Source organism: Crocuta crocuta, unplaced genomic scaffold (genome assembly GCF_008692635.1).
Source record: "Crocuta crocuta isolate KB4526 unplaced genomic scaffold, BGI_CrCroc_1.0 scaffold208, whole genome shotgun sequence".
Taxonomy (NCBI): Eukaryota; Metazoa; Chordata; class Mammalia; order Carnivora; family Hyaenidae; genus Crocuta; species Crocuta crocuta.
Genome location: NW_027532596.1, coordinates 346,856 through 356,226, shown reverse-complemented (window position 1 = coordinate 356,226; position 9,371 = coordinate 346,856). Strand labels below are relative to the sequence as shown.

The window sequence follows — 9,371 nt, the reverse complement described above, 5'->3', positions numbered from 1 at the left end:
AAGTAGGCTGTATGCCCTGTGTGGGGCTTGAACTCATGACCCTGAGATCAAGAGTTGCATGCTTTAACAATTGAGCCAGGCATGTGCCCCAAGTAAATATTATTTTGAAGGTAAACACATCACATTAAATTTGAGTAAAAGTGAGAAATTATTACCTAAATTTTGTATGATTGTCTACTCTTAATATTTTACCAAGCATGTATTTTTTAATAATTCAAAATTTTCCAGTTTTATTGATAAATGATTGGCATATAACATCATATAAATTTAAGGTGTACAACATGTTTATTTGATACATTTGCATATTTCAAAATGATTCATATCATAACATCAGCTAATACCTCAGTCATATCACATAATTACCATTTTTTTGTGTTTGAGAACAAAAGATCTGCTCACTTAGCAACTTAGATGTAAAAACCATTCTACTCTCTGATTCTGTGAATTCAGGTTTTTAGAATCCATATACAAGGGATATCATACAGTATTTATCATACTTTGTCTGACTTATTTCACTTAGCATAAAGCCCTCAAATTTTATCCAAGTTGTTGCAAATGGCAAAATGTCCTTCTTATTGTCACTGAATAATATTCATTGTATAGATATATGCCATGTTTGCTTTAACCAGTCATACATGAACAGATGTACACTATACAACTGTAATAAAAGTTTTCATAATATTTCATTGTATTGATGGGCCAAAATGATTTTCCAGTTTACCAATTTTCCTTGATATTTCAATATTTAGGAAATTTTGTTATTATTATCATTGTTTGCTACAAAAACAATGTTGAAACAAACATGCTTAAAAATAAAATAAACACGTATGTTAATATGTACACATTTTTGTAGCAGATTCTTAGGGCCAGAAGGTGTTCATTTAAAATATTGCAGGATATTGCCAAATTACTTGTAAAATCTTTTCATGTTATAAGATGGCATGATTTTTACTCATTTTTCTATATGGACTCAGAAACATTTTGATATTTATAAGATATCACCCCATTTATAACTTTTGAATAATTTAACTATTTTGACTATTTCATTCCTCTGTTTTTCTTACCTAAATATTTCTCATCTGCAAAATTATATTACTCCCCACCTAAACCACAGGAGGAAGAAACTACAGGAGAGAACAAAGGAACAGAGACTGAGTAGAGAAGACAGTGTTGGGAGAGGACTCTGGTGTTGCTTCTTGTGGATTTTTGTTTTTAGAATGTTGCCTAGGTGGTGGATTAGGAGGAAGCTAACAGACAACCATGTGGGAGAAGTAGGAGAAAAATAGTTGGGGAGAGGGAGGGAGGCAAACCATGAGAGACTCTTGAATGCTGAGAACAAACTGAGGGCTGACAGAGGTAGGGGAGAGGGGAAGGGGGATGATGGGCATGGGGAAGGGGAAGGGTACTTGTTGGGATGAGCACTGGGTGTTATATGGAAATCAACTTGATAATATACTATTTAAGAAAAAAAAAGAATATTGTCTAGGTTTCACAGAGCCATATTTTAAGTGTCAAGCTATAAAACAATATGTTATTACAGTTACATACAGAAGCAATTAGTTTATTTTTGATGTGCATGGCAAAATCCTTGGACATGCAAGCCAAGGTTCTTGTAAAGTTTAATAATGTCCTCATGGACCCACCATCCATCTGATTTTCATTTTTACATTCTTAATTGGTAGCTTTTACTGTTTCTGCCAATCCTCTGGTATGCTTTGAGGAAGGACATCAGGATTCTTCTCAATGCCCAAACAGAAGGCAATCATATGGGATATTTATCCAGGTAAGAATATTCCCTGCTCCATTTTCATTGCTGCCAATTGAATTGTGGCTTTTGGGTATGAGTATGGGTCAGGAGAAATATACTTGATGTTTACTCAAATCCATGACACACATTACCTGTGCCCTGACACGGTTTATGAAAACAGCTTTGAACAGGGTTGGATATCTGCAATGAACTCAGTGAATATTAGAATGACTTTATTTATTTCTCACATACATTGCTTGTTTACATCTTCAAAAAAATCTCATGGGGAGCCTGGGTGGCTCAGTCGGTTAAGCGTTCGACTTTGGCTCAGGTCACGATCTCACAGTTCGTGGGTTCGAGCCCCGGGTCGGGCTCTGTGCTGACAGCTAGCTCAGAGACTGGAGACTGTTCCAGATTCTGTGTCTCCCTCTGTCTTTCTGACCCTCCCCTGCTCATGCTGTCTCTCTCTCAGAAATAAATTAAAACATTGTAAAAAATGTAAAAAACCTCAATGCTGTTTATTTTCCATATACCAGAGAAGAATAAACTGAGACAAAATGGGGCCACATCTTTTGCTTGGAACCCTACCCTAAGTAGCAGGACTGAGATATAATGTCGCACAATAAAAAATTATTAAACTTAGTTTTAAGCATTAAATATCATTGTTACCACAAGCCACTTGACACGGTTACTGATCCTTTACAAGTCCTTTATCTGTCTTGCTTTCTCCTTTGTTCCCTGCAAATTCTTCCCATCCTACAGTAATGCACTACATGAGCACAACTGAGGTCTTATGTTGACTTTAACTTTGACTCTCCTACATATTATAATAGATTCTGTCCAGCCTAACATTAAACCATCGGCAAAAATGTACTTAGATACAAAATTAGAAGAGAATGCCCATATGGTAATTACTGGAAAGCTGGAATCCTCTAAGGAAAAAAAATGATATCTGGGCTTTTCAAGGGCAAAGATTCAACGATGTCGGTAGCAAGAACTATGGTCATGACCTTGAATTGAAAAAAAAAAGTGTATCCCTATTAAAAGTTGATGCTCCATTCCATTGGCAGGAGGAATGTACGAGGTAGGTGAAAATAGGCCACAGAACTCTGGGTTTATCCTTAGGTCAATTGGAAAAGCACAAACATGACAAATTATGAAAACTGCAGGCCAGCTTAGCATCCTGGTAGGTGCCAGGAATCATGGAGGATGTGCCTGAAGCTTGGTATCTGATCTCACTGTACTGTTAAGGGGCACAAGGGCACCCTTGCTAGCTTATATCCAAAAAATTTTTAAGGTGGTTCAAAATGAATCCTAATTTTTTGAGATATAACATTGGATAAGTTTAAGGTATACAACATGTTAATTTGATGCAAGTATTATTGCAACAAAATCATCACTAGAACATCAGCTAACACTTCCATCATATCACATAATTATTATTTATTTTATGTAGTGAGAACACTTAAGATCTAGTTTCTTAGCAACTACATATATATGTATACTTAGTATTTTAATATATACTATATATACTTAGTAACTTAATATTATAAATATATGATACAATATCATTTAACTGTAATTACTATGTTGTACATTGTATCCTAAGAACTTACTCATCTTCTTACTGCAAGTTTGTACCCTTTGACCAGCATCTCCTTATTTCCCCTACACCCTAGTCCCTGGTTATCACCATTCTACTCACTGTTTCTATGAGTTTGGCTTTTTTAGGTTCCATATACAAGGGATATCACTCAGTATTTGTCATTCATTGTCTGACTTACCTCTAAACAGATGCCTTTTAGGGAAACCATAAAAACAAAGAGAGAACGATTTCCATAATATACACAAGTATCTGGAAAAACAGTAGACACTGAACATGTATTATAATAGAGAACAATGCAGGTAATTCTTCTCTTTTGATCACAGCTTTATCACCATCCCTACCAAAGAAGCTGGAACACTTTTAGCATCAAATATATATATGTGTGTATGTGTGCGTTTGTATATATATATATATATATATATGTATATGTATATATGTATATGTATACGTATGCATATACGTATATATAGATATGATTAGATTATAGAACAAAATTTTAAGATGTGAATAGAGCTAATGATGTTGCTCAAACTCAATAATATGTAAATTCAAGCTTTATGGTAATCTTTATCACCACGTTTGTGGTGTGAGAACAGACTATATTTGAAGCATTACTTGAATAATTATCTATTTGGCTTCTTCATAAAAAGCTAAAATAACAATTATAGGATTAAAATCATGTTCTTATCTTTATATAATTTATTGGTGTAAATTATGAAAAGTAGCATTGTTATCACCAGGAATGATATGTTCTCACTTTAGTCAATCTAGTCAAAATGGGTTATATTATATGTTAAACAATTTCCTTGGGAATTAATTTTTTTCAGTACTTAAAATTTTTAGGAACCATTGTTCTTCGCATCGTCTATTTTATTTCATAGAGCACTTCAGTGGCCATGTTCTTTTTCATGGGTTGAATACTCAGTTGCCCAAACCATGGTAATGCATTCCAAAATTTCAGGTGGAAGTTCCTTAGAATCTTTCCTCTTTTAAAAAATTTATTTCCCAACAATTTTTGGGTTCATTTCTTCTGCAAATCTATATGAAAGATTTCTGTACACCAGATTTTAGGCTTTCATTAATAATATTTAGGTGAAGGAATAATTCAAATAAAATTCACAAAAGGAGACAGGTGAAAAACCTGGCAGTTCTAATACAAAAAGGCCTATAAGAGTTAGATTTTGCAAGATTTCCCTTGAGTGCAAATGGGCGCAACTTAGAATACGTCATCTGGTCAACAAATCATCAATTTAAGATATATCTTGAAGGAAAAAGTGCTTAGTGTATACTATCATAATGGTCATAATCCTTATTTTGTACATATCAAAAAACTCTTTGAAAGTTATACAGATATAGCATTTACATACATTAAAAATGAAACTAATTAACTAGGTTCTCAAAAGTATCTGCACAGTCTGCATACATTCTTCAGAATCAGGTTTAGACTCAGAGTCACTGATGTCATAATGTTTAATGAAATATCTCTCAAGGTGTTGTTAACAGAGATTGTGTTGTAATGTTTCTTAATAGAAAACACTCCTGTTTTGCCCCTGAGACTTTCCTCCAAGGCTCTGGCACCAGTTCTGCAGAGCTTCATGCTGGTGATCTAACTAGAAAATATCAATGTAAGGATTCTAAGACTAAGTTTATGCAATGACAATGTGTTCTTTAAGAAGTTATATTAATTATAATAATTTTTCTCTATCCAGGATGAAAAATGTAAGAAAATGTGCATGTTAAAACTGATGAAACTGAAAATTGATGTTTTATAAATATAAAATTGGTTTATAAAAGGAGTACTAATCACTAAGATGATCTTGGTGAATGCATAGTTAACTCAGATCCAGCAAGGTGAGACTCCCTACCCAAAAAGGAAGAATGATTGCAAAGGAGGCGAGAAGTACTGTATATCATGGTGGTTTATTAATACAGTGGTGATTTGTGAAGAAGCAATCTCAGCCATAAAGCAAGGTCTCATCCTGTGGTGCTGACTACCTGATGAGACATCCTTCAGATTCAAATCCTGTCTACAGTCGCAAAATTCTGTAGTCTAGAAACACTAGAGATCAAGGACGTGAGAAATTGAAATAGCCTTATTTGATTTTTTACAAATTTTTTAATGTTTTTTATTTATTTCTGAGAGAGAGAGACAGTGTGAGCAGGGGAGGGTCAGAGAGAGAGGGAGACACAGAATCCGAAGCAGGATCCAGGATCTGGCTAGCTGTCAGCACAGAGCCCGACGCGGGGCTCAAACCCAGAAACCATGAGATCATGACCTGAGCCAAAGTTGGATGCTTAACAGACTGAGCCACCCATGTACCCCTAGCCTTATTTGATTTTAAACCCCCATAAAAGGAAAATCTTCTCTGTCACTCCGCGTCCAATACACCTAAGGACCCTCATGGGGGTTAACATAAATGAAGTTTCCATATTCTCTGAGATTTTGGCCCAGTGGGAATTCCCAAAACTTAACAGGAAACTAAACTGTGGGTGGAGAGCTGCACTTGGGAACTCAGATGTGAGGAATAAGACCTGAAATGGGATACACTAGGAAGATCTCTTGGAGGAGCCTATCTGAGGAAGTGTTGAAGTATGAAGAACAGCCAGTAATGCAAAATGGAGAGGGCAAGGAGAAGTAAAAGCATATCCTCACCACAGGCAAGGACATATGGAGAAGCCAGTGGATTCGAAGGACCTTTGGGAACAGTAATTTGTAAGGATATCAGAAGCATGAAAGGAAGAGCATGGTGGGACCATGCCAGTGGGAGAGGAAAGTCATAAAGTATTGCAGGGGCAGCCCACAGAGGAACGCATGTGGTGATGAGGAATTTCGAACGTCTGGGTCTTGATCCTTGAGATGTTACTCCCTGCCCTTGAGTTCTTTCAGGAAGACGGGAAGACAGTGTAAACAAGTGAGGACGGCTCCTGTCCACTGGACAGGTCCCTGGACATTACTAGGAGTGGTTCTGCACCAGGGAAGGAGCCAGGATGGGGGGGACAGAGAGAATTTTCAAGCCAGTGGACGGAAGGGATTCTGAATACTCATGTTCGCTTCCTTCGCTCTGTACCTCACAACTCTTCCCTGAGTGCAGGCTTTTGTTTCCTCATCATTTTGCATATGTGCATAGGGTGGATATTGAATGTTGATTGGAACATTCAAAGGGGCTGGCTCACAGCGCCTTCTAGGGTCCACAGGTGGGAGGCCAAGAGTAGAATTAATGTTACAGGAAAGGCTCCTGCGCCACTGAGCTCTGAGGGACTCCGACTGGAGCAACACAATTGAGGTCGGCAGGGGCCGCTGAGGTACCACAGCCAGACAGTGGGGGCGCCTCTCAGTCCCTTTTTCACCTGAGCATGTATCCTGCAGTGTATGTGTTTTTTAGAGGCTCTTTGATTTTCCTACACAAACCTCATGATTTTCTCCATTGTTTCACAGGAGAGAGCTTTCCTGCTGCATTATCTTCATCGGCTCCTCGAGGGGATGAAGCAGTAATAGCCAAACCTAAGTATTGGTATATTATTAATATTTCACATGTCAAGGATAAATTGCATGTACCTGAGCATAACAAATTTGGCCTACAGACTTGAACAAAAGCTGACAGAGCTTCTAAAAGCTCAAGCTACATCCTGAGGATGATCCTAGATTGCCTCTTCCTTCCCCACAGCTCACCCTACCCCCGCCCTGTCATTAAAGTGCCTGTCTGAGAAAACTCAGCATTTTCTGTTTGTTGCAGCCAACTCCTGATGATAAGAGTCCCTGTTTCCCAGTCTCTGTGGGAAGGTAGGAGCCTAAGTTTTATAAGTGCTTGTTAACAAACCCAGATGGGTTCCATATGGACCAAGCCACCCTCCGACTGTTTGTAATGTTTCACCACCATGACTTTACTGAGACCCAGCTCAACCCCTCCCTTTTCTCTCATTCTCCTTTAAAAGGACCATTCACCTTGACCAAATGTAAGTTTAGCTCAAAGCACACTGGGCTCTTTTCACTATTGCAGCAGTATATTTCTGATTAAAATCTGTCATTGCCCAGCTTTGTCTATCTTTGTCAGTTACAGGCTCCACAACTTGGATCTGGATCAGAACCACTATTGGATCCTCCTTTGATAGGACAACTGGACTACTCAGCTGCATGGAGACCTTTGTATCATCTTCAAACTACTTGTTCCTATGATGGTAAGTCCAAGCCCTGATCTAATGCTCTGGACGAATGTCTGTTGAAGCATGATGAGGACGGATTTTGTGTCTTACAATTTTTAGTGCATACTGGAATTAACTTAGACACTCTCCCCAGACTTCTAATGAGAGGTATCAGCTGGAATGGAAATCCCTGCTGGTGTCTTGTTTTGAGCAAGACTCATACCCTGACTCCTGAGCTGGAACAAAGCTTCTTTTTCTGCTTCTCTTTTTTTTAACTGACATATAACATTATATTAATTTTAGGTGTAGAACATAATTATCATATACATTTTATTGTGAAATGATTACTATAATACATTTAGTTAACATCCATCATATAAAGGTTTTCTTGTGATAAGAACTTTTAAGATTTACTGTTTTAACAACTTTCAGATATACAGTACAGTACTATTAACTGTAGTCACCATGCTTATTTATCTTATACCTGGAAGTTTCTACCTTTTGATTAACCTCACCCATTTCACGTATTCCCAAACCTCCACCTCTGGCAACCACCAATTTATTCTATCTATGGGTTTATTTATTTTTTCATTTGTATTAGATTTCACTTATAAATGAAATCATATGGTATTTTCTCTGTTTGACTTATTTAACTTAGCTTCGTGCCCTCAAAGCCCATCCATGTTGTCACAAATAGCAGGATCTCCTTAATGACCAAACACTATTTCACTGAGTGTGTGTGTGTGTGTGTGTGTGTGTGTTTTATCCATTTATATGTCACTAGACACTTAGGTGGTTTCAATGTCTTAGCTTCGTATATAATGCTACAGTAAACATGGGGGTACAGATATCTTTTCAACATAGTAATTTCATTGCTATTTCTTGTAAATACCCAGAAGTGGAATGCTGGATTATATGGAAGTTATATTTTTAATTTTTTGAGGGACCTCCATAGTGGTTGCAACAAATTACATTCCTACCAACAAGTGCACATGGGTTTCTTCTCTTCCACATTCTTTGCAATATAGTTAGTTCTTGCCTTTTTAGTAATTGGTATTTGTGATTTAATTCCTCTTTTGAGGTCTCTAATCTTGCTTCTCCAATGGGAACTTCTCAGTTGACCTAAGACCATCTGCCTTAAACTCCAAGTGACAAAAATGCTACGACATGGCTAACTCTCTACTTCTTCTCTAAGTGTCATTAACTGACTAAAAATGATTTGGAACTTCAGTGACTTCTTTGGGAAAGTTAAGATCTCCCTACACTGCCTGCTCTAAGGACTCTGTCTTTCCATTGTGTCCACTCCTCCTTTTACCACCTTTTATCTTTTTTTCAGATCCTTTGTGCCTTTTCATATGTCTTCCTTCAAGCCTGACCCCTTTACCCCTCTCTTTACTCCTGCCAGAACTTTCTGTTCTGATTCCAGTTCTTCAAGCGCCTATAGTCACTGGAACTTTAGGCACTTTTCCCCATCAGGGGCTCTCAAAAATGCATAGATTCCAAAAAGCAACTACCTGAGGCTGAAAGGAGAAAAAAAAAAACAAAACTAATGAAACAGAATAGATATTTTATCCTCTAAGATAGGCTTTAGAGACGTCCAAAGAGCTTCTCTATGTCATCTTAGTCTCTCACCTAAAATGTATTCCACAGTCTTAGAAGAAAACATATCAGAGCACAGGAAATTCTTCTCCATAAATATTGGCAAATAGCTTTACCCTCATATTGAACAGATAACATTTAACATTTCCCATTTGCCATGAACACATATCCAATAAAAATATAAAATGGAGGAGAAAAAATGAGATCTAACTCATATATAAATTAGTGAGTTTTGCATTACTGCATTTATGCCTGACTCATGGCTAAATTTTTTTTTTT

General features: G+C 37.1%; 1 long non-coding RNA gene across 1 annotated transcript in view; it reads left to right on the top strand.

Moving 5' to 3' along the window:
- Nucleotides 1-1,728: 1,728 nt before the first annotated feature.
- LOC144244738 (uncharacterized) overlaps nucleotides 1,729-9,371 on the top strand; it is a 134,072-nt gene continuing 126,429 nt past the window's right edge. The window contains exons 1-4 of the long non-coding RNA XR_013339045.1: nucleotides 1,729-1,783; nucleotides 6,790-6,865; nucleotides 7,088-7,134; nucleotides 7,406-7,529. This is a non-coding gene — a long non-coding RNA (uncharacterized LOC144244738). The remainder of the gene's footprint in view (nucleotides 1,784-6,789; nucleotides 6,866-7,087; nucleotides 7,135-7,405; nucleotides 7,530-9,371) is intronic.